General features: G+C 43.2%; 1 long non-coding RNA gene across 1 annotated transcript; it reads right to left on the reverse strand.

Annotated features, from left to right (window-relative positions):
* Window positions 1-1520: 1520 nt before the first annotated feature.
* Window positions 1521-17871, reverse strand: LOC117520831. The gene is made up of 3 exons (XR_004563775.1): window positions 17524-17871; window positions 17209-17293; window positions 1521-2033 (listed from the first exon to the last, which is right to left on the reverse strand). It is a non-coding gene; the product is annotated as an uncharacterized LOC117520831 (long non-coding RNA).
* Between the last annotated feature and the right edge of the window lie 4571 nt (window positions 17872-22442).

Below are 22442 nucleotides of genomic sequence, written 5' to 3' on the forward strand. Positions count from 1 at the left end.
CCTCAATACCCTCTCTAGATCCACCACTGATGCAGCTCATCTGTACTTCAAGAGTGATGTGAACAAACAAACAACAAACAACAAAAAAAAAAACATTTATGCAGTTGTCCACACAAATTTCACCCGCACACAGTCAGGTTTATTTAAGATCAGCTGCAGTTAACAGTTGTCATCTTAACGTCTGTCAATCATAATATATCATATAATATGAATGAAGCCGTTTCTACTTTCATACACATGCATCCAGGAAGGTCACATCCTGTATCTGAATATCATTTTTGCCTATGAATTTCATCTCCCACATGGTTCCATCAATTTTGTGTGATATATATTTGTGACATGCATGAAAAGCGCTATAGCACCCTCATAGTAAAACTTCAACAAAGCCTTCCCACTTCCAGAAAACTTCCCAATGTATGATAAAGTTAAGGGCTCAAAGGAAATGAAATGAATGATCAAAATGCATATGTCAAAGGAATTTTTGAACATCTTAAAAGTCCTGCATGTGTGCGTATATTTACACATTATTTAGAAATACAGAGGGGCGTGACCTGCCCCCCAGCACTGGGTGTTTCTCTGCACAGATATTAAATCTTCAGCCTTGAGAGCTTTCTGTAGGTTTGCTTTGTAGATATTGTGGAACCCAGGAAATGTTTAAACACATTCTTTGCTGAGAAGATTTTCTTGTGGCTAAGGAGGCTGCAGAGGAGTATTCTCATTATTGCACAGAGAAAAACAAGAGAAGGTCATCACAGCAGCTTTTTTTATTCACCATGAGAACATCACCCTGAGCTGTTTCACTCTGTGTCTTTCTCCACAGACCTGGTGTAAATTATTGTCCTGGGTATAAATAGTTGACAGTCCAATGGCAGATAGTCCAATCTGCCAGCGTGTGTCCTCCTCCCCTCCTGGAAAACTGCTGTGGAGGCCGGGGTTGTTACGTTATTGGCTTCTTGGAAGGCTTTTTTAAGCTCTCACGAGACGTGATCGTTGATTTCATCATCATTTGCATTACATATTCTGTTTGTCCTAGTTGGCTTAAACAATTATTTGGTGTTTGTTGTGCTGTTGCAAATTTGTTTTCAAGTGCAGACACAGTTGGCAAATTCAGTTATGACTCATTTCATCTTTTACCACCTGGAAACAATACTGCTGCTGAGAATTCAGCTTAACAGGATTGTCCTCCTGGTGGCAGTTTTGCAGCAGCAAAAACAGCCCTGATGACCACTGCACAATTTCTACAACCTGTCTGCAGGTTTTCATTGCTGCATGTTACCCTCTCTGTGTACACTGATCATGATTTTCAGTGTTCCAAAGCTAGTCTTTTCTTCCCCCACAGTTTTCCATGTCTCTAAAACACCAGTTTCACCTTTGATTTCAATATGCAACATATATTAGCATTTACAAAACTATTGATTGTGCATGCAGGAGTGCACATAATTGTTTCTGTCCAGTACTCTAAAAGGTACCCCCAGGTTAGCGTAAATGGGGACCCCACAGCAGAGAACAAAATAGTAAGATGAGCAAAATAGTCTTTATTCTCAGACAATGTGCAGGTGACCTCTGCTTGCAACGGAGACACACACACACACAACTAATTAAAATACCCATCTTCACTAACGTGCAGGGTAACAAAGCACAACAAAGAATTGTCAAACATACAGAGACAGCTAAGCAACTATAGGCGTCGATAGAGTCCAGTGGTCACAACGATCGAAGGGCTCATAAGACATCCAAGTGGCAAAGAGAGTCTCAGCAAATGGACCACAATTGGTGAGTCAGCAATCAACACCAGATCAGTCACAGAAAGATAACTCCCCAGACCCCGTCCACACAACACCTCCATGAGCCAGCAGCACACTCTGGACCTCCACAGCATCCACATACATCTCACATGTCCCAGCCCTTGAAGGATCATAGAGGAGCACATGGATGGCTGATGGACAGACAGAAGGATCTAGCGGCAACAGCGAGCGGTGGAGAAAAATCCCAGGAATCACTGAGGGTCCATGTCATCATTGGCAGCTTCACCTCTTACGGGGAATAAAGAAAAATCAATCAGCTAGCATGAACAGTTCACTGTAACACCATCTAACAAAAGCAAACTAACAAAATTCTCAGCTGATCTCCACAAAACTTAATGTAATAATTAATATGATCAAGCATAATGGCCCTTTGAAATCATAATTGTGATCTGGTTGAAAATAATTTGTGTGTTGATCAAAATACTGAAAAAGTACAAACTAATACAATGATTCTGATTAGAGCAATGCAAAAATCAAATGTGCAGCTTTAGCAGAGAATATTGCTCTCTGAGAGCCCTGTCTAGCTTGAGTTACAAATCAGTTTAGCTCATCACACATATAGATACCAGCATATAGCTGAGAGTGCCAAGAATTTGTCAAAAGTTGTAATGTAGAGATTATATATCTCTGGTAATATTATTAGAAGAATTTTCCACATGTTTCTTTATTAGATCTACATGTCAGGATCTCTGGTATCCATATCCCCAATTTGTATTTGGTTGTTGTGTTTTGTCCATCAATGTATTTCTCCCAATTTAAGCTATTTCGCATCAAAGTTGCAGACATGCCGCCAACAGCAGTCTGACGGATACAGGAACGTTTTCTTCAACACTTACAGCAATCTTGACACCTGCTGGGTTGCTGGGAAAAATGGAAGGAGGTTTATTTGACATGGCAGGTCTTGTTTCCATCACTATACCCGTAAAGACAGTAGCAAAGAGCTCTGTGCTCCATGGCCAGATAAGGTTCCAGACAAAAAAAGGTACTTTAGCTGCACCCCACCGGTGCTGCCATGGAAGGTGGGAAATATAATTTTTTATTAAAAACCATTAGCTACATAATGTGACTGTGTTTTGCTGTATTCCAGGTATTATTAAAATTGTGTTCAAGGAAGACAGCATGTAAAAAAGGTCAGTTCGAGGATCTGTTTGGTCAAATTTTGAATGATTTCCTGGATTTGGTCATCTGAAGTGTATCTGTGTGCAGTGAAGCCTCATGGAGTCATGAGGTCACTGGACAGAGGTGTCTGGCAATGCTGATACCTTCACAGGTATCAGGTCTGGGTGATGGTTCAGACAGGATGCAAATGCAGGACTCAGACAACTGGCTCTGTATGTAAAAGCAGTTTACTGAAACAGAAAAGCTTTGCTTGAGCTGCTGCCCTCGTGATCCAACTCCGGATAAAGCGTAAGAAAATGGATGGATGGATGGATGGATGGATGGATGGATGGATGGATGGATGGATGGATGGATGGATGGATGGATGGATGGATGGATGGATGGATGGATGGATGGATGGATGGATGGATGGAACAGTAAAAGGGGTCCGGTACACGGTAAGGCAGTCCAACAGGAATAACAAAACTAGGAACATCGGGCACAGGCGTGGTCGAGGATACAAGCAGGTGGTCAAAAAACACATGAAGCAGGCAGAACAAGGTAACAAGATACAGAGCTGGAGAGAAGGCAAAGAACTAGACCGGAAAGGTTTGATATTGCAAACATGAAAAGTTGGATGAATGCATATGGACGGGGGCAACCAGAGATGAACGGAAACGGGATTGATAACCTTTGAAATGGGAAAGGGACCAACGAACCTGGGAACTAACTTCCGGGGTACCCCACGGAGAGATAAGTGACGCGTAGACAACCAAACCTTTTGGCCTGCAGAATAGACAGGAGCGACTGACCGCTTGCGGTCAGACGCAGCTTTATACAAAACAGAAGAATGATTGAGGGCTCAATGAGCCCTCTCCCAGGTTCGTTGGCACCTAATGACCAGACTGAGGGCCGAAGGAACCGGGGGATGCAGACTAACGGGTGAAAACAGAGATGGTTGATGGCCAAAAACCACATGAAATGGTGAATACCCAGATGAAGCAGAAGGCAGACTATTATGTGCTAACTTGATCCATGACAACTGAGATGCCCAAGTGGATGGATGTTGAAAACATAAAATTCTAAGACACTTTTCAAGTTCTTGATTAAAACATTCAGTCTGACCATTAGCTTGAGGATGGTACCCTGATGTGAGACTGGAAGTGGCCCCAAGGAAATGGCAGAATTCCCTCCAGAAACCCGACACAAACTGAGGACCCCGGTCTGAAACAATGTCGTGTGGGAAATCATGAAGATGGAACACATGAGTAAGCATGATTTCAGCGAGTTCCTTAGCAGATGGCAACTTAGACAAAGGCACAAAATGACACATCTTCGATAAACAATCTACAAGTGTCAGAATCACCGTGTGCCCATTAGACTGTGGAAGGCCAGTGACGAAGTCCATGGAAATATGAGTCCAACGCTGTTTGGCAATTGACAGAGGCAACAACATACCAGCATGAGGTCGTGTGGTAGACTTGTGCATGGCACAAACCTGACAGGCATTTACAAACTCTGCAATATCGGTCCCCATACGAGGCCACCAAAACCATTGCTGCACAACAAACATGATTTTATTGATTCCCGGATGACAGGAAAATTGACTACTAACTATAATGCAGTTAATGTATTACTCCTTCATGGGGAGCCTTAGAACTTTTCAGCCTACCGTCATATGCCCCCAATCAATGACCTCTAACCCTGAGAGATCCCGGAACAAACAATTTCCCTGAAGGACATTCAGCGGGAATTGATTCATTCGCAAGTGCGAACCTAACCCGAGACTCAATCTCCCACGTGATGGCGGAGATAAAACAAGATGGAGGAAGGATATTACCTGACTCTACTGGGGTATTAGGGCCATCATACTGTCTAGACAATGCATCAGGTTTACCATTCTTGGAACTGGGTCGATAGGTGATGACAAAGTCAAAGCGACTGAAAAATATCGCTCAGCGTGCCTGGCAGGCATTGAGGTGCTTAGCTGTGCGTAAATAAGCCAGATTCTTATGATCGGTGTAGACTAGAAAAGGCATCTGTGCCCCCTCGAGCCAATGCTGCCACTCCTCCAAGGCCACCTTAACCGCCAGCAGTTCCCAGTCACCAATGATGTAATTGCGTTCTGCTGCAGTTAACTTATGGGACAGAAAGGCACACGGATGTAGCCTTCTGTCAGTGGGACACATCTGAGACAGAATAGCTCCCGCCCCATCATCAGAAGCATCGACCTTGACCACAAACTGCCGAGCAGGGTCAGGAAGGAGCCGCACCAGGGCTGCCGTAAAGCATTGTTTTAGGACCCTGAATGCCTCATCACACTCCAGTGTCCACTTGAACGCTCGAAGTGACGAGGTCACATAGTAAAGTGGCATGGCTCCCGAGCTGAAAATATGGATGAATTTACAATAGAAATTAGCAAACCCCAGAAACCTCTGCACCTCCTTTCAACTGCTGGGTACCGCCCACTCACGTACTGCCACAAGCTTGTCCGGGTCCATCTGGATCCTCTCCTCTGTAATAACGAACCCCAGAAAAGACACAGAGGCTCTATGGAATTCAAATTTCTCGGCTTTTACATACAAATCATTCATCAGCAGGGTGTGTAAAACAGACCTTACATGCTGAATGTGGGTTTCGAGATCAGACAAGAAAATCAGAATGTCATCTAAGTAGACGAAGACAAATTTGTTCAAATATTCACGTAATACATTGTTCACAAGATTCTGGAAAACGGCCGGTGCATTAGTAAGGCCAAATAGCATCACCAGGTACTTGTAATGCCCAGTAGGTGTATTAAATGCCATCTTCCGCTCATCTCCTTGCTTAATTCTAAGTGATATGCATTCCGGAGATCCAATTTAGTAAACACTTTGGCGCCCTCTAGTGACTCAAATGCAGATGAAATCAAAGGTAACGGGTAGGGATTTTTCACAGTAATCTCTTTTAACCCGCGATAATCTATGCAAGGATGAAGCATTTTATCTTTCTTTTCAACAAAGAAAAACCCTGCTCCTGCAGGTGATGAAGAGGGCCGAATCAACCCGGCGTCAAGAGACTCCTGAATATATTCCTACATAGGAGTGCGTTCAGGGCCTGATAGAGAATACAGTTTTCCCTGAGATGGACTTGCCCCAGGCAAGAGATCAATGGCACAGTCATAAACACGATGAGGTGGATGCGACTTAGCTTTAGCCTTGCTAAACACAGGTAATAAATCATGATAACAGGGTGGTACTCCCACAAGATCAGAAGGAACAACAAGCGGCAGAGAATTGGACCTAATCAAACACTTCCTAGAGCAAGATCATCCCCACTCACTTATTGTCCCATTGACCCAGTTGATATTTGGGCTGTGCTGTTGCAGCCAGGGGTGCCCCAGGATAACAGGGTGAGTCATCTTGTCAAAAACAAAGAAACTAATTGTTTCCACATGGTTCTCATTGATAGTCAAAAGTACGGACTGAGTTCGGTGAGAAATCTGTTCCAATTATTGGCCATCCACTGCCCTAACCACCAGGGGGCGCAGGAGGCGAAACAATTTAAGGTGCAGGGACCTGGTGAGAGATGGTAATATAAAATTAGCAACAGGAGCAGAATCCACAAAAGCACAACCAACTTAGTGGACTGATCAGATTCCAGTTTAGCAGCAAGAAAATTCTGAGAAGCTGAGGAAGAAACTGAGCTGTGACCCACCCATACTGAGGACTGACGCCGTGCCGAGGCACCCCTGACCGGGTGACAGGAGATCAAGTGACCTGATTGTCCACAATTAAAACAAAGTCCGTCGTCCCGTCTGCGGCGTTATTCCTCTTGTGACAGATGTGAGCGGCCCAGCCGCGAGGGGTTCTTGTAATCTATGGTGGGTGGAGACAACCTTGGTGCGGTGAGATGAAGCTCCGCTCTGGTTGGAAGTGGAGGCGCGTCATGGCAGGTAGCGTGTCTCCTGGCGTGGACGTTCCAAAAGACGCCGGTCGATCCGGATCGCCAGGGCGATCATCTCGTCCAAATCTTCAGGAGGTTCAGCAGTGATCAGCTTGTCCTGGACGTCGGCAGCCAGCCCTTGGAAGAAGAAGTCATGGAGGGCGGCTGAATTCCACTCGCTCTTGGTGACAAGAATGCAGAAGTCCACGGCGTAATCTGCCACCCGGCGAGTGCCCTGCTTCAACCTCAGAAAGGAGCGCGCCGCCTCGCGTCCCGGAGAGGTGTGCTGGAACACCTGCTGGAGAGCTGTAGTGAATGCTTGGAGGAAGGAGCAAGATGGCAACTGGTGGCTCCACTCCCCTGTGGCCCACGCAGCAGCCCGGCCACACAAGTGCGCAATCATATATGCTATCTTTGTCCTTTCAGACGGAAACATAGATGACATTAGTTCGAAGTGTAGCTCACACTATGTGATAAATGGTAGAACATCTCCAGTCTCTCCAGAGAAATGCTCCGGTTGGGACAGCTGTGTGCAAATGGTGACGTCAGGTATGGGCGGTCGGTGTTCTAGGCGGAGAGAGACTGGGGCTACCTATAGCTTGGTCAGGCTGGCTTGAGAGTCGAGTTGTTCCAAAAGAGTGCTCACTGAGGACACAAAAGCATCTTGACATTGTGCTAGCTCACTAAAGCCGGTGCTGAGACCAGTGAGCCGGTCCTGTTGCTTGGCAAGCTGCCCACTATGGTGGCATACTGCAAGCTGGAAAGATGTCAAGTCCGCTGCATCCATAGTTGGCAAGATTGATCTAGGTCTGGGTGATGGTTTAGGTAGGACACAAATGCAGGACAACAACTGGCTCTGTATGTAAAAGCAGTTTACTGAAACAGTAAACAGGGTCCGGTACATGGTAAGGCATTCCAACATGAATAACAAAACATTTACAGTGGTGGGCACACTTCCGATAATCCGATAACAGATAATTATCGAAGATAATGTTTTCATTATCGGATTATCTTTTTAGATAAATTTAAAAACCATCATCGGACTAATTATCTTCCAATGAATTACCGACCGACCGATAACTTTTAGAGCGATAACGTACTAAACTAAGTCATCCAGAGGCATACATGTTTAACTTATGGTTCAAATTTTAACCACTCATTTTAGACAAGTTATTTAAAATTATTGTCATGTCTGAAGTTTATAAAGTGAAAATATCAGATATATGTTTTCGTTTTAAAGTAATGTGCTAATTTTTAAGGTTTTGTGAGCACATGCTGTGCCAGGCAGCAATGCATTATGGGTAGCATAAGGTAATCTCAGACGTTCACAACAGGACAAATGCATTTCAGACACTCTGTTCAGGGTCCACAGATAACAGCATTAAACTCTAGTGCCTAAAACTCTTGTGAATATATTCTCTGGGTTTATAGACATTAGTGTATTTGCAGACACGGATTATCTGGAATTTTGTTTGACATTTTTTCAAGGCCGCTACTGCCATCTACTGGCCAGGAGTGTTCATGGCACTATTAAACGTGTGGATACATGGCTGCTCTCAAAGTGTTGGTATTGTCCATTGTCCAGGTGCTTTTTGTGTGCATATATGTTAACTTTGTATTCTAAAACTACGGTTAGAAGTAATTCCGACTCCTTATCGGTACACACAAATGATGTTGGCGCCATGTTTTTAGTTTTTGTGGAAGTGACGACAAGAGAATAAGGCTCCTGATTGGATAGAATTTTAATCAGTACCGCTACCCAAAGGTTTGGCAGACTAATTACAACACATTTATACGGTTCGATGTGGATGGATTTTTTTTTAAACAACGTAGTGTGGATGAAGTTTTTTCCCCAAACTGAAAGGGTAAGATATTCGGTTTTACAAATACCTGACAACGTGTGTACATGGCCTTATGTCTGTGAAAGGCACTATATAAATAAATTTACTTACTTATGTACTAATATTGAGTGCACGTTTTACAACGTCATAAAAGTTTTAAAACATGCAATTGCGATGACACTTCCAGGGCTCCATAAAAATGCCTGTTTTTACAAATAAAAATGGAATATTTTACAAAAGCACATTTATCTTTAAACCAACACATGACACACGTCACATTAACGTTTTGGTTTACATAATGGATTACTGAACCAATCACTGTTTGACACTTTTACCCAGAATGCTTTGCGGTCTGTGTTTGTTACAAAACCTCAGAATTAGTGCCTTATTCAACATTAAAAGATATATGTTATATTTTAACTTTGTACAAATGACAGAATTGACATTAATGGAGTTATTCTATCAGTATTTTCAAAAAACCATAAGTTAGTATGACTTTATTTTTCAAGACCTCCGCCTGACCGGAGTGTTGAAATTGATAGAAAGCTGGTCTTATGGCTGCTCTTGGTGTGCCTTTGCCTCTGTGCCCACCACTGAACAAAACTAGGAACATCAGGCACAGGCGTGGTCAAGGATATAAGCGGTGGTCAAAAAACATATGAAGCAGGCAGAACAAGATACAGAGCTGGAGAGAAGGCACTAGGCGCATCAATCTGGCAATGGAGTAAAGCAAAATGAGGAGCTTAAATACACCCAGATGATGAGGTACAGACTGAGAGCAGAAGTGCATGGAATACACCAGAATGAGGGTGTAGCCAGCGAGACCCACCACCAAGAGCTAGCAGCGACAGACAAGAGGAAAAAGTGACAGACAGACCCAAAGAGGAAAAACTAACAAGAGAATAAACAAAACAGAAAGCAACTGAAAAAACACAAAGCCAAGAAATAAAAGCAGACAAAATGCAATTCCTTACAACAGGGAAACAAAGATCTAACTCTTCATGGTGCCTGTGCCTCCTGTCTTACTTGTATAGTTGTGAGACTGGGATGCTAACCAGTGACTTAAATCAAATCAAATCAAATCAATTTTATTTATATAGCACCAAATCACAACAAAGACTTGCCCCAAGGCACTTTATATTGTAAGGCAAAAGCCATACAATAATTACAGAAAAACCCCAACGGTCAAAACGACCCCCTGTGAGCAAGCACAGTGGGAAGGAAAAACTCCCTTTTAACAGGAAGAAACCTCCAGCAGAACCAGGCTCAGGGAGGGGCAGTCTTCTGCTGGGACTGGTTGGGGCTGAGGGTAGAGAATCAGGAAAAAGACATGCTGTGGAAGAGAGCAGAGATCAATCACCAATGATTAAAAGCAGCGTGGTGCATACAGAGCAAAAAGAGGTGAATAAAAAGAAACACTCAGTGCATTATGGGAACCCCCCAGCACTCTAAGTCTATAGCAGCATAACTAAGGGATGGTTCAGGGTCACCTGATCCAGCCCTAACGATAAGCTTTAGTAAAAAGGAAAGTTTTAAGCCTAATCTTAAAAGTAGAGAGGGTGTCTGTCTCCCTGATCCGAATTGGGAGCTGGTTCCACAGGAGAGGAGCCTGAAAGCTGAAGGCTCTGCCTCCCATTCTACTCTTAAAAACCCTAGGAACTACAAGTAAGCCTGCAGTCTGAGAGTGAAGCTCTCTACTGGGGTGATATGGTACTATGAGGTCCCTAAGATAAGATGGGACCTGATTATTCAAAACCTTATAAGTAAGAAGAAGAATTTTAAATTCTATTCTAGAATTAACAGGAAGCCAATGAAGAGAGGCCAATATGGGTGAAATATGCTCTCTCCTTCTAGTCCCCGTCAGTACTCTAGCTGCAGCATTTTGAATTAACTGAAGGCTTTTCAGGGAACTTTTAGGACAACCTGATAATAATGAATTACAATAATCCAGCCTAGAGGAAATAAATGCATGAATTAGTTTTTCAGCGTCACTCTGAGACAAGACCTTTATAATTTTAGAGATATTACGCAAATGCAAAAAAGCAGTCCTACATATTTGCTTAATATGCGCATTGAAGGACATATCCTGATTAAAAATGACTCCAAGAGTTCTCACAGTATTACTAGAGGTCAGGGTAATGCCATCCAGAGTAAGGATCTGGTTAGACACCATGTTTCTAAGATTTGTGGGGCCAAGTACAATAACTTCAGTTTTATTTAAATTAAAAAGCCATAAATTAGAGGTCATCCATGTCTTTATGTCTGTAAGACATTCCTGCAGTTTAACTAATTGGTGTGTGTCCTCTGGCTTCATAGATAGATAAAGCTGGGTATCATCTGCATAACAATGAAAATTTAAGCAATGCTTTCTAATAATACTGCCTAAGGGAAGCATGTATAAAGTGAATAAAATTGGTCCTAGCACAGAACCTTGTGGAACTCCATAATTAACCTTAGTCTGTGAAGAAGATTCCCCATTTACATGAACAAATTGTAATCTATTAGATAAATATGATTCAAACCACCGCAGCGCAGTGCCTTTAATACCTATGGCATGCGCTAATCTCTGTAATAAAATTTTATGGTCAACAGTATCAAAAGCAGCACTGAGGTCTAACAGGACAAGCACAGAGATGAGTCCACTGTCTGAGGCAGAGGTGTCAAGTAACGAAGTACAAATACTTCGTTACTGTTGTGGGGTTTTTTTGTTTGTTTGTTTTTGTTTTTCCTTCACTAAATGGATGCTGCACTCACTGCAGTTTATTGTCTGGAATAGTCCCAGATTGCATTTCAGAGCTTCTAGAATTGAAACATTTTCGTGCAGGTGGTGTTGGGGGGTAATTTTGGGTTTTGGGTCTTGGGCCACATGTAGAACGAATCAGTTTTTAAATTAAGCTTTCAATTCATATAGTGGCATCTACCCTTTTTTTTTTTTTTTTTAAAGGTTACTTTATACTTTTATACTTTAAGTAGGTTTTGGAGCACATACTTTTTCACTTTTACTTGAGTAAAGAGGTCAAGTTGATACTTCAACTTTTACCAGAGTGTTTTTAAACTGCAGTATCTATACTTCTACTTAAGTAACAAATGTGTGTACTTTTGACACCACTGGTCTGAGGCCATAAGAAGATCATTTGGAACCTTCACTAATGCAGTTTCTGTACTATGATGAATTCTAAAACTTGACTGAAACTCTTCAAATAGACCATTCCTCTGCAGATGATCAGATAGCTGTTTTACAACTACCCTTTCAAGAATTTTTGAGAGAAAAGGAAGGTTGGAGATTGGCCTATAATTAGCTAAGATAGCTGGGTCAAGTGATGGCTTAAGATGGCGACTGGATATCTCTGGTACTAGGTCCCTTCTGAGGATCCTGGGATACCAGTGGAATAACTTTGTGTCAAATGAATGGTGACTGAGTGAGGATCAGATGAGGAGTATTGCTTGCATTTGCATGATCCCCTTCTTCTTCAAAATGATGCACTTTAAAACTCAAAGGGAACTGAGTCCAATGGTCAAGAGAACAGAAGGTACAAAACACGATAGCCAGAATTTATATCAGAGAAGTTACAAATGTGATAACTGAGCCTAATAATTCAGGTTTGATCCAGTTCAGTCCTCTTTGACCCTGAACTTTGATCTTCATCACTGAGCAGCAATCCTGATCATTGCTGTTTATCAGCAGGAAATATCTCAAAAGACCTTTGCTCCTGAGTGTGATTACAGAAACAATTATGAGATCAAAGGATTTAGGATCAAACATCAAAGATCAAATGGAAGATGAGGATTAAAGAAATCTAGATCAAGGATCAAATTAAAAAAAAAATGAAAAGACAGATTCATTCCCTGATCCAAATTTGCAGCAAAACTGAACCAAATGTCATTTGACCCAAAACCTACCTCAGCACCAAATTTAATTCAAATCCTTTAATATATTTTCTGAAAGACTGACAAAAGGAAAGAAAACAACCTTATTCACAGAGATAACAACCAATTTTGTAGTTACCTGCAAAAAAAAGAAAGAAAAAAAAATGTGTAGTGTCATTGAAGTGCAACAGGTGAAGAAACAGGATTGTGCTGTGACATAGAGACAAATAAAGAAATCAGCAGTTCTCGTTTACTGCTGTTTAAAGTAGACAGATTATTCACAGTAATCTTGTCGACGTGCTTAAGAATCTTGAGAAAATGGCACTGAAAAGCTCACATTTTGCTGTCAGACTCAAGGGTCTGCATGTCCTAATTAGTGTTTCCCAGCAGTGATCATGGATGAAAGCACATGACATAAAAATGTCCTATGTAACTAGTTTAAGATAAGGTTTACTGCTGAACTCATTTCACATCAGATCCTTTCCACCATGATTTAAAAATAAACCGTTAAAGACATTCATTAATTAATGAACCATCAGCAGTGGTGGCTCCAGAGGGTTTTTCTTGGTGGGGCACGATTATTTAATAATGGAGTGATAAATTTTGTAAGCAAGTCCAAGGATTTGGAAATGCCAAGGCTTGTACCCTGTAAAATGCAGTAAGTGAATGATAAATGGAAAACAGTGTGTGGGTGTGTGTGTGTGTGTGGGTGTGGGGGGGTTGCATTGTGTTGCATGAACCTATACTGTTAATCTACAGTCAGGACTCTGCAGACACAATACCTCATGTAGGGGAAACCAGGGCACGGTAAATCAGTAGCTATATCTGCAAAACTACATATATATTTACAGCAGTTATGCCATATTTTTATACAGAAAGACACCCCCCTTATAAACTAGTGTTTTGTTTTTGGATACATTAAGGGTAAAACTAAGTGGCAAGTGAAGTCAGTTTTTTTTTCCTATCAAAAGTAAATTTTGCAGTTGTCAGTGTCTTTGTATTTCTTTTTCGCACCAGGCAAGCAGCTTGGTGAGAAGACAATAACTGTTGGCGTAATTATTAGAAAATGGAAGAAATACAAGATGACTGTCAATCTTCCTTAGTCTGGGGCTCCATGCAAGATCGAACCTTGAGGGGTAAGGATGATTCTGAGAAATCCCAGAACTACATGGAAGGACCTGGTCAATGACCTGATGAGAGCTGGGACCACAGTCACAAAGATTACATTAGTAACACACTACGCCATCATCATTTAAAATCCTGCAGGGCAGCAAGGTCCCCCTGCTCAAGCCAGCACATGTCCAGGCCCATTTGAAGTTCACCAGTGACCATCTGGATGATCCAGAGGAGGCATAGGAGAAGGTCATGTGGTCAGATGAGACCAAAATACAGCTTTTTGGTATCAACTCCACTCACCGTGTTTGGAGGATGAGAACAACCTGAAGAACATCATCCCAACCGTGAAGCATGGGGGTGCAAACATCATTTTTGGGGGTGCTTTTCTGCAAAGGGGACAGGACGACTGCACCGTATTGAAGGGAGGATGGATGGAGTCATGTATTGTGAGATTTTGGCAAACAACGTCCTTCCCTCAGTAAGAACATTGAAGATGAGTTGTGGCTGGGTCTTCCAGCATGACAATGACCCCAAACACACAGCTAGGGCAACAAAGGAGGGGCTCCATAAGAAGCATTTCAAGGTCCTGAAGTGGCCGAACCAGTCGCCAGACCTAAACCCAATGGAGAATCTTTGGAGGGAGCTGAAATTTGAAACCTGAAAAATCTGGAGATGATCTGTATGGAGGAGTGGAACAAAATCCCTGCTGCAGTGTACAAACTGGAATCAAGAACTACAAACTGGTCAAGAACTACAGGAAATGTCTGACCTCTGTAATTGCAAACAAACGTTTCTGTACCAAATATTAAGTTCTGTCTTTCTATTGTACACTGAAAAAAGTGAAACACAGTGCACGTCATTCAAAGTACTTATTTACATTGGTCTAGTGGAAAATTGTGGTTTCCAGTTTAAATCTGCTGGAATCACTTTACAATATTCATAAATATACATTGTGAGAAACTAAAAAAAAATAGCTGTAACAAATTACATCAATTGTTTTAAGTTGATCCAAAGTATCATTTTTTTTCAGTGTATCAAATACTTATTTCATGCAAAAAAAAAATAAAATAAAATAAAAAATTAAAATTCATACAATTTAATTTTCTGATTTTTTTTTTCTTTAGATTTTGTCTCATACTTGAAGTGTACCTACGGTAAAAATGACAGACCCCTCTATTCTTTGTAGGTGGGAAAAGAAAACAGATTGTGGATCAAATTCTTATTTGCTTCACTGCAACCATGCAAGCTAAGGGAGGCATCCACACTCAAGGTCATTTGCATGATGACATTCTCAAAAAGTGCAGTGTCATAAGAGATGCATCTTTTTCTGCTCTCAGATACAAGTAGACAAGCACAACCTTCTCCTTTTTGTAGCATTTGCAGGCAAAATATTTGCAAAAACAGAAAATTGAATGGAACAGATGATTGTGTTTTATGTATTGTGTGTCAGTGTTTGTGCATTTGTATGGCAGCAAATTAACTTTGTCATGGTAGCCCGAGACAATAGTAGGCAGGAATTGCTGAGCCTAATGTTGCACTCTGACAGTAAAGTCATTTCATTCAAGCAGACCTCTTAATAGCTTTGGCTGAATCAGACTTTAGAAATCCATCAGTCATTTGGGCCAGGCAGAGAAGTGCAGTCCCCTGAATGCCAAGCTTAGTATGTAAGGAAACAGTTTACAAGATGGGGTCCTCGTGGCATTGCAAAGCATCTTTGCTTCATTCTGGGAGACAGGTATCTTCCCTGCTCCCTGGAGGACAGGATTGGCTGTCCCACTCTGGAAAGGAAAGGGTGATTGCTTGGAATGCAACTACAAGGGTATTACACTACATTCGACCAGGAAAATTGGTTGCAAGGATTATTCTTAATAAGACTTGAGTCTCAGTTACTTGCTGATCTGGATTTACACCCAAGAAGCCAATGACTGACCACATTCTAGCTCACTGTACTCAGTGAATGCAACTCAGATATCAGCAGCGCTTCTTTTCAGCCTACATATGTTGATTTTCACAGTGTTTGATTCAGTTTACCAGGCTGCTCTCTGGGACATGCTGAAAAATTGGTATTGTTCAAATTAGAGAAAGATCCTCTGATTTTTTACATTTGAATGCTGGCATTCCTCTGGGATGTGTTCTGGCCCTGGTGTGTTCAGTGCTTGCATAGAGTAGGCGTTGGGTATTGTTGTGGAGACCAGAAGCTTTGGTGTCTTCTCAGTGAAGAAACATTTATTGACTATATCTTTGCAGATGATGCTGTGATCTCTGTGGAATCAATGGGTCCCATGACTGCAGCACTTGAGAACATGAATGATGAAGCAGTGCCTAGCAGTTTGCTGCTTTAGTCGATCAGGACTACAGCCAGTGTTCCATTGCAGGTACTTTGTCCAGTTTGTGTCCCAACTCCAAATATGACGAAATCAGGTGCAACTGATTAAAATAGCAGGCAAAATTTACATTTTCTGCAAATACTACTGACTGCACTCCAGCGTGGAATGAGTCCCATGACACAAGTGCTTATGTGCAAGTCCCACACAATGCTATTCCCTAGAGTTGATGAAGTACTCCTGTGGATATTACCATACTTTTCCATAAAGCTAAAATGTATCTGTTAACTTCTCAAAAGTGTCCTCTGTTGAAGCGTGTGACATGCTTTTTATGGGATCTATACAAGTACAATAGATTTATGTTGCAGAGGAGAATCAGAAGGAAGCTTCCACTCAATGAATAGTACGTCTCTATCATTGCATGTTGTACCTGCATGTCCCCCTACCTCTGCCTTACATATCACACATGTGTATGATATGTATGCTTTTGCCAGAGTGATGAGTGTTCCAAATGCTGTTCACTCATCACTCACAGACCTGTCCACTCATAAAGCTGTACACCTTCCTCGCTCCCCCACTCATAGCCATTGCAGAAGGCTTTGGGCCACTCATCGCTCTCCGGTCAGGACAATTTTCTCCCCGTTCCAGTGAAATCTCTCACTGCTTGCTCCAAAACAGAAAACAGTCTGGCTTATGTCTCAACAACCTGGTCTCACGGCAAGTCGTGCTTCAGCAGCACGAAATATACATTAATCTATTGGTTCGTGATATTGTGATGAAAAGCGCCTCATTTTCATCACGGCAGCACAAATTCATTCTCATTCATTCCGTGATGGCTGCACAAAATTAAAAGTGAAGCGCGGGGGGGTCGGGGTGATTATGTTTAGGGTGGGGGGAAGGAATAAGATTAGGTTATGGTTAAGGTCAGGGTTGGGGGTCGGAGTAGGGTTAGGAATAGTAAGTTAAAAAAAGCTTCGTCATGAAAATTTGACTCATTTCGTCACGGGAGCATGGAAAAAAAACGTGAGACTGGGCTGGTCTCAACTGTCTAAAGGACATTAGCTGTCATACTCTGCTGGAACTTTGTAATATTACCATTTCTAAAGAAAGCACTCCAAATAAATAAATAAATATGCAGTGACTTTGAACGATATTTTTTCAACAAGCTCTACAGGAAATTTCAAGAATTCACTGTGTTTTACTTTGCAGCAAATTACTCTTTAAAAAACTCACTTTTTGTCTGGACCCTCCTCTGTGTCTTCTTCAGGTTGTGGAGAGCTGCTGTCATCAATCTCCTCCGACGTGCTGTTTAAATCATCTGCATATGAGAGCAGTAATTAACGTGATGTACTAAAGAGAACGAGGATAAAGAGCGTTTGTTAACTCGATGACAGACTGTGTTCATGCACTTTACTCTGGTAATAAACTCCTGGGATAACTTAACATGAATCCCCAACATTAACTTGAACTAAATCTACACATTTGGCTCAAAGTACGTCTCGTAAAAAAAGAGGAATGATGCGTTAGCGTGATTTTATCAGGACTTACCTCCAGGCTTTCCAGTGTCTCAGGTGAACTTTACTCCGGTGGAAAATCGACTTCTACTCCAGTGTCCTCCTTGGAGAGCGGTTGTCCTATGATTATTTCTCCATTTATTTATAATAAGTGAAGCTAGTTGGAGCCGTGCAGCTTCTGCTGGTTTTAAGCTTCTCCTTGTAGAAACCACTCGTTGCTTCCCAGCGGTTTTTAATTTGCTGAACTGACCTGCTGACTTCAGACACAACAAGTCTGTGCTGCCAACTTACGTCCGTCAAGCTTTTCCACTTATTTAAAATTATTTTAATACATTGAGGAGGAGCGTTGTTGCTTGTAAAGTCCAGCTTTGTTTTGCCAGCACCATTTCGCAAACACAGAGCAGGAAGCATCATGTGGTGATGTGACGTAACAGACATGCGCAACAAGGCTCCTCATAGGCAGACAATCCGACGTGCCATATACATGGAAGCCGATCGGGTTAGAAACAGGCTTACACCACCTCCTCTGACCTGATTGTAATTTCGATCGGATTATGTGAATCTAATCAGATGGAGCTGTTTACATGGTGTGATTTTGATCTGATTGTTCAATCTGATTGTTCAATCAGATTACTTCTGGTCCATGTAACCGCAGCTAATGGTAGCCAGGCATCAAAATAACTGAGCAGTTAATTCCACATTCAAGCAGAAATGATTTATTTCAAGATGCACTAAAAAAAAAAAAAAAACATCTGTAAAATTTAAGTCAGGCACAGGATGTACCAGTCTGGTATGCGAAAATGGTGTAAAATGTATTTTAGGCCTGATGCTCCAGTTTCTTCAAATATGCCAGTCCGCAGTCTGAACAAAATCCATCTCACTCCAATCACATACAATGTCAGTTGCTACATTTTACCCTTATGTGTGCAAATTGCATCCAACTCCACTGTTTTGGTTGACAATATGTTATGGTATAGCAAATTTTTTTGGAACATATTTAACATGCTCACAATGTCCTACAACACTACTTTTACCACCTATTGCAGTCTATTTCAGACCTCAGTTGAGTATTTCATTGTTTTTGGGACAGAAATGTCGTCAATAAGGTCATATTTCAGCAAAGGGCTTAAGATCCAGGCTCCTACTTTAGCTCTGGAGCATTCATAAATTTTGTTCATACTTATGATAAAACTCAAAATACAAGAAAATTGATGCAGGAAACCCTTTTAAAGCGCCCATACACGCCATTGACAAGTGAGCAATTCTCTCCAGCCTTCTTTTTGGCCATTGATGCAAAGACGACATTCGGCTGTTAAATAAAATACAGCAGCTTCCAGACCACTCATAAATTGGAGAGAGAGAGTGTTTCTTCAGTTTGCATCACTCAGACACTTGGGTTCTTTCCCACAAACCTGGCCGGGGCTGTCAGTCAGTGGTTTATCCTCACAGCCACACAATGGCAAATTACAAAAAGTGGCTGCATTAGGTTCATTAATTTCTTTATTGTCCATATTTTGTTCTGTGTAAAATGGATTTTGTTCACTCTTCATTGCCACAGATGGCGTTTCATATGACAACGTCTACAAATCTGAATGGTTCTTTTGTTTGTATGTTCTCAAAAATTTATAGGTATATAGAATCCTGCAATTATAACTTATTCTGTCATTCTTCCTCTCTAAGTTTAGCTGTTCATCATTTAAGAATAAAAAACAGTAGAGTTACATAACTACTCACCCATGTTATGATATATTCCTTTTGATATTTTCTGCAGTAAATAGTGAACACATGTCTGTTCACATCTGTTTGAGTCCTTATTTCTCATCTTACCTTGAGCAGGGACACATCTCACAAAAATGAATATTGTAAAGCATGCCATTCACTATATATACATTGTGTTCCTGCTCCATCTAGGTTATGGCATGTCTCACAGATGGAACACAAATGCAGCATACAGTGTATTTGGCGTGAATTGCGTTCCACAGCCATTTTTGGATGTACCCAACACATATGCAACATTTCAAACTTGCTCAAAATTATCATGCAGTCAAGCAAAGACATTATTTCACAGGATTCTACTGTATATGGAATGTAAAAAATTGAAGTATATCTTCCTCTCGTACGTTCTGAAGAAGTGTGTCAAATGTAGGGATGGGTGTTATGTGGGCCGCCCGAAGAGGAGGTACTGCTGGCCAACGCCAGAGGGCGCCCTGCCTGTAGTCGGGTTTCAGGCACCAGAGGGCGCAGTCACCACCCAGGAGCCAGGACTACCAGCTGTCAGTAATCATCATCACTGCACCATAAAAGCCTGGAGGAGACACCACATCTCTGCCGAGATATCAGTTTACCACTCAGGTAATTCCCTCAGCCGTTGTTTCTGTGCCGAACGCACATACCTTGTTTGTTCTGAACTTTTTGCAGGAGTACCTGGAACTCTACTTACAGCTGGAGCTGGGTTTGTGGACGGTGGGGGAGTGACGATCTTCACTCCTCATTCCACTTACGTTAAGTAGTAGTTCAGGCTCTGCCGTTAACTGGTTCCAGAGTTGGAGGTGGAGGTGTTCCCTACAAGTGGATAAACACTGTGAGTTGCTGACTGCTTACTGGGTGTCCACACACCCACCATTAACCTGTTTTTGTTCCTGCCAGTAGTACTGGATCTGACAGCTGAAATAGAGGCCACCTGGGGACTCGGGACTTGGTGGCTTCGGTGTACTGCAGGTCTTCGTTGGCGGCGGAACCTTGTGGGCCCCGGCTCTTCTCTGGATAGGCGTCTCCTACCCTTGAGCCTGCCCACACGTCACCTGTTGTATTTTGTAATTGACTGTCTAAAAGCAGTATTCGACCTGTTGTGCACATTTGCCACAATAAATTGTATTTATTGGACTATCTATTGACCGTTCATTTGCGCCCCCTGTTGTGGGTCCATGTCATTACACTTCCCCAACAGGATATCTCGGCCAACGTCATGGATCCCGAGGGGCATCAACCACCAGTTGAACAGCCAATGGAAGAGCAGGGTGCACAGGCGTCTGCAGGAGGCGTGATTGGTGAGTTGCAGCAAATCCTCACCGCCTTTACTGCTCGGTTGGATCTAATGACCGAGCAGAACGTCATCCTCAATCGTAGAATGGAGGCTCTCACCGCGCAGGTGGAAGCGTGTGCTCAGGGCGCTGCTGCAGCTCCTCCTCCTGCTGACCCGGTGTCGAATATAGACATTCCACTGGTCATTCAACGACCCCACCCACCTTCCCCTGAAGCATACATAAGTCCCCCAGAGCCGTACGGGGGTTGTGTGGAGACGTGCGCGGACTTTTTAATGCAGTGTTCGCTCGTCTTTTCACAGCGTCCTGTGATGTACGAGTCGGACGCCAGCAGGGTGGCTTATGTAATTAATTTGCTTTGAGGCGAGGCACGCGCCTGGGCTACGGAGCTCTGGGAGCAGAATTCACGGCTCCTTACCTCTTATACTGGGTTTGTGAGGGAGTTCAGAACAGTCTTTGATCACCCAAACAGAGGCGAGACTGCTTCTACGACGCTGCTGTCAATGAGACAGGGGCGTCGGAGTGCAGCCGAGTATGCGGTCGACTTCCGCATAGCGGCTGCGAGGTCCGGCTGGAATACTGCTGCACTCCGCGCCGCCTTCGTAAACGGACTGTCGTCAGTCCTGAAGGAGCATCTGGTGGCTAAGGATGAGCCGCGGGATTTAGATGGGCTTATAGATCTGGTTATACGGTTAGACAACCGATTGGAAGAACGTCGACGGGAGCGAGACGAAGGACGTGGCCGGGCATGCGCCGCCCCTCTCCCTTCCCGTTCCGAAGCAGCCCCGCCTTCCCCACGCTCCAGAGCCCGAGTGCTCCGTGTGACAACAGCTCCGCCTGCTGACGAAGCTATGGACACGAGCAGGGCCAAAATAAAATTAGAAAACAGACAGAGGAGGCTGGCCCGTGGAGAGTGCTTTTTCTGCGGCTCTAACAAGCATCTGCAGAAACAATGCCCCAAGCGGTCAAACACCAACGCTCACCCTTAGAAACTGGGCTAAGGGTGGGCCATAACACACACGCGGGTACTGCACGAAAATCCGCACGAATCCCAGTTGTGATCCTCTGTGGGGATTTAACCCTTCAAACCCCAGCACTGATTGACACGGGGTCGGTGTTGGGAAAGTGTAGTGACACGGACCCACAACAGGGGGCGCAAATGAACGGACAATAGAGGGAGTTAAATTTGAACACTTTACTGTTGTGAATGCCACAACCACACACAGCAGATTATAGAATAAATACGTCAATGGATAAAGGTGTCGTGTGGGCAGGCTCGATGATAGGAGACGTCCGTCTGGAGATGAACCGGAACCACATGATTTCCACCGCCACCGAACCCGAAGAATACTGGAGCCGCCAGGTCCCGAATTCCCCAGGTGGCCACCGTCTCAGCGTGTCGGATCTGGTACTGCTGGCGAAGAGCAAAGACAGTCAAGTGTGGGTGTGTGTACACCCCGTAACAACAACGGTGGGAATTCCACCTCCACCTCTAACACACACTTGTGCAGCGTCTGAGTACCACTTATCTGGTGGGACGTAGAACGAAACAGTCGCGGCCCACGCCGGTCCTCTGGGTAGACAGCTGCAACAAAGTAGCTCTTGAAATCAATTAGTACAATACGCAGGCAGAGAAAGTTACCTCCAAGAAGTACGATATCTCGGCGACGTGGTGGAGGTGTCATCCTGCTTTTATCCGGGGTGAAGTGCAGATGATCGGTGACAGCTGTCATAGTTGATGAGTGACAGCTGTCACCTCGGCTGTTCCTGTAAGGCGGCAGCGCCCCCTCGTGCCTGAAGCCCGCACTTCAGGCAGGGCGCCCTCTGGTGGTGGGCCAGCAGTACCTCCTCTTCTGGCGGCCCACACAACAGTCGGAAGGGAATCTGCTTGATAGCAGATGGGCTACAGAAG

Source organism: Thalassophryne amazonica, chromosome 11 (genome assembly GCF_902500255.1).
Source record: "Thalassophryne amazonica chromosome 11, fThaAma1.1, whole genome shotgun sequence".
Lineage (NCBI taxonomy): Eukaryota > Metazoa > Chordata > Actinopteri > Batrachoidiformes > Batrachoididae > Thalassophryne > Thalassophryne amazonica.